Here is a 3,970-nt window from a genome sequence, read left to right on the forward strand (position 1 = left end):
GAAAATATTCTACTTTTTTTTTTTAACAGCAGCTCTTTTATTTTCCTTACACAATGATGTGTTGCTGGGGTCTAATGTTCTCATATAACAGTAGAAAACCAAAATTCTTTGTCATCTCTTTAAAGAATCTACAATTGCATACAAAAAAAACCTTATGTAAATTAAAGGATGAATACATTTACAGGTATAATGCAAACTGCTTCCAACTCAAGGCAAGAAACAGCACATAGTGTTCTGGCAGGAAAATATCAGCTAAGAAAGGAAACTGGGCTCTATGGCTTGGACTTTTCCAACCCTGACACACCGGCAGGACAGACACCACTGGCTCAGGAGCCCTTGCCAGTCTCTAGAGGAATCCCAGAACACTCAGCCCTGACACAATATCCTGCACAGATCAGAGCCTGCTGGTCACGCAGACACTCACCAAGCCACAGACTTGTCTTCCACAAACACGTTCTTACCTCAGCCACGAAGTGACCAAGCCACATATACTAAGGGTTGAAATGAAAGATATGTACGGGGTATTAAATACCAAGGGGAATAGTAAATTTGAATACAAGGTCAAAATCAGCAACAAGTTCTACAATCCAGTGCTAATAACAAATATGAGCTTCAAGGACAAATTTCTTTCAGAAGGCTTATTCCAGTTTTGTGAGGCTAGCATGAGGTGTATGCATTTGCCAGGGGCAAATTTATGCTTTTGAATTAACCCATGCGGCAAATGCTATGAATCTGCTCGCTATCCATTTAGAAGCATTTGTGGCGGACAAGAGGACCGTGGGGGTACTGACTCGTCATACTCCTGCTTGCTAATCCAAGTCTGCTGGAAGGTGGAAAGTGAGGCCGGGATGGCGCGGCAGATTCACGCCGAGTACTTGCACTCTGGGGGTGCCATGATCTTGATCTTCATGGTGCTGGGTGCCAGGATGACGATCTCCTTCTGCATACTGTGGGCGATACCTACGTACATTGTGGTGCCGCCGGACAGCACCGTGTTGGTGTACAGGTCTTTGCGGATGTCCATGTCACACTTCATGACGGAATTGAGTGTGGTCTCCTGGATGCGGCAAGAATCCATGCCGAGGAAGGAAGGTTGGACAGTGCCTCCAGACACTGGAACCGCTCGTTGCCAATGGTGATGACCTGGCCATTAGGCAGCTTGTTGCTCTTCTCCAGGGAGGAGGAGGATGCGGCGGGACCATGTCCTGCTCCAACTCCAGGGTGAGGTAGCACAGCTTCTCCTTGGCCTGATCTCCCCCTGGGCGGTGGTGGTGAAGCTGTAGCCACGCTTGGTGAGGATCTTCACGTGGGAGTGGGTCAGGTCCTGGCCAGCTAGGTCCAGAGGCAGGATGGTGTGGGGGGACAGCATAACTCTTATAAATGGGCACCATATGGGTGACCCCATCTCCAGAGTTCATTACAATGCCAGTGGTGTGCCCAGAGGTATAGGAGGTCAGCGCTGGCTTGGATGGCCACGTACATGACCGGGGTGTTGAAGGTCTCAAACATGATCTGAGTCATCTTCTCTGTCGGCCTTGAGGCTCAGAGGGGCCTCAGTCAACACCACCGTGTGCTCCTCCGGGGCCATGCACAGCTCCTTGTAGAAGGTGTGGTGCCAGACCTTCTCCATGTCGTCCCAGTTAGTGATGATGCCATGCTCCATGGGGTACTTCAGGGTCAGGATGCCACGCTTTCTCTAGGCTTTGTCACCCACGTAGGAGTCCTTCTGGCCCATGCCCACCATCACTCACTGGTGCTGGGGGCACCAGACGATGGAGGGGAACACAGCTCTCCCAGCAAAGCCAGCTTTGCACATGCCAGAGTCATTGTCAAGGAGGAGTGCAGGGATCTCTTCCTCCATTGCAACTGGCAGCGACTGCAGCACAGCTGGGCTCGGAGCGGCAGGGGGACGTGGTGCGTGGGGTGGCGGCAGCGAGTCATATTCTACTTTTATCAACAGAAACAATATAAGATCCTGCTTCTGCTTGGTTGTGCCAGTACCTTGTTGTCTAGTATGGATGGTCTCCATCTTCTATGGGTATCCTCAGACATGTTGACATTGCTCGAATTCTCTGGATCTAGTGCCCTACTAATTGCTCTAGAACCCTTGTGTCCACCATAACATTAGATATAAGTTAAAGATAGGGGAGGGGAGGGACAAGGGCCAGACTTCTTAGCTGCTCCTCTGGTTTACCAAAACCATGGTGCAGAGAATTGCCGCCGTTTCCCTTCCTGCTCTTTGTCCCTGCCACCTCTGGGCTTAGAGTTTCTATGGAAGCCCCGTGACCTTTAGCATATGCTATTGGCTGTGGTGCCGTCACACGTGTCTGTCTCTGCTGGTCAAAGATTCCTCCAAAATTTGATCCATCAATGGAATTCTCTTTTTTAAAAAATTTAGATTCAATGAGGGGTACATGTACATGTTTGTTACAAGGGTACATGTGGTAATTGAGCTTCTCGTGTACCCACTATGCAAATATTGAACATTTTATTCAATAGGTAATCTTTCAGTCCTCACCCTCCTCCCTCTCTCCACTTTTTGGTGTCCCTAGTGTCTATTATTTTCATTTTTATGTCCATGTATACTCATTGTTTAGCTCCCACATATAAATGAGAACATGCAATATTTGATTTTCTGCTTCTGAATTAGTTCACTTAGGATGATGGCCACCAGCTCCATCTATGTTGCTGCAAAACACTGATTTCATTCTTTTTATGGCTGCATAAACAAAGGATCTCTTTTCAGTCATTCCTAAATTTGTATCGAAATGGCAAGCAGGCATGGGCAGTCGATGTGCTGTTTTGACTCAAACTATGCCTTCTTAGCAGGATTTTACACTGTTTCCATTGATAAAAAGTATAATATTCAACATGAAGCATGATCTGGGACTTTCCATTTATAAATGTTGCTTTCGACAGCATTAACTGTTCGATACTTGCAATTTTAGAGTGTACTGTTTGATTTTGAGTCCCCCTTTAGCAGAGCCTGAGACAAGGTGTTATGAGCAGATAATTTATGTGAAAGGTAATCCAAGGAATCAGGAATGAGTGAGAGGGGAGAATGAAATAGTGAAAGAGGAAAAGTTGACAAAATGGTTTGCCAGGTTTATTTAGGTTATCACTGTAGGCAGTTGAGGTTAGGTTTCACTGACATTCCAAGAGAAATGTATAAAATAATTCCCAAGTTGTTTATCTGAATCAGGGAGGCATGCATATTTGCTCAACGACTCCAGTCTCCTGTTGGTTGAGGGATTCCCCCATGACTTTAATCCAACTCCTATATTTGTGTGGCAGCTGGCTGAGCAGGCTCCTGCAGTGTCAGAGAAGAAATGATACCACGCAAGAAATGATGGCCAGGTTCATGGGCAAGAAAAGATGTCCTGTGCATGCTTGAGGTGGGTCATCAGCAGCATGAAGTTATCCACGTTGAAATAAAACTATACATCGCAACTGCTACTGAAATCAGAATTCAGCCAAAAAGACTGATTATCAGCTCTGGAGACATCTGAGAAAAGTACATGGTAATCTTAGCAAAGTGTTCTCTGGAAAATAAATTATAGAATACACATAGAATGGTCATTGCTTTTCCACAACTTCTATGAGTCCTGTGCTAAATTCAAATGTGACCTTCTAACAATGTATACTTGAAACCTCTGTAGGGTTTGATATATCTCAAAACATATGAATATGATCTGAATCATACTAGAACTCTCTACATACAGCATGTCCCACAGAAGCTGATTTAGTGTTACTATGATATGTAATTATATAGTCTTTTTTTTTTTTTTGAGACAGAGTCTCACTCTGTCGCCCAGGCTGGAGTGCAGTGGTGCCATCTCGGCTCACTATAAGCTCTGTCTTCTGGGTTCAAGCCATTCTCCTGCTTCAGTCTCCCGAGTAGCTGGGACTACAGGCGCCCGCCACCACGCCTGGCTAATTTTTTGTATTTTTAGTACAGACGGGGTTTCAC

At 45.8% G+C, this 3,970-nt stretch overlaps 1 pseudogene; it reads right to left on the minus strand.

Annotated features, from left to right (window-relative positions):
- Nucleotides 1-747: 747 nt before the first annotated feature.
- LOC108517830 (actin, cytoplasmic 2-like) lies at nucleotides 748-1,861 on the minus strand (annotated as a pseudogene).
- Nucleotides 1,862-3,970: the final 2,109 nt, after the last annotated feature.

This window comes from Rhinopithecus bieti, unplaced genomic scaffold (genome assembly GCF_001698545.2).
Source record: "Rhinopithecus bieti isolate Rb0 unplaced genomic scaffold, ASM169854v2 scaffold_41836, whole genome shotgun sequence".
Classification (NCBI taxonomy): Eukaryota; Metazoa; Chordata; class Mammalia; order Primates; family Cercopithecidae; genus Rhinopithecus; species Rhinopithecus bieti.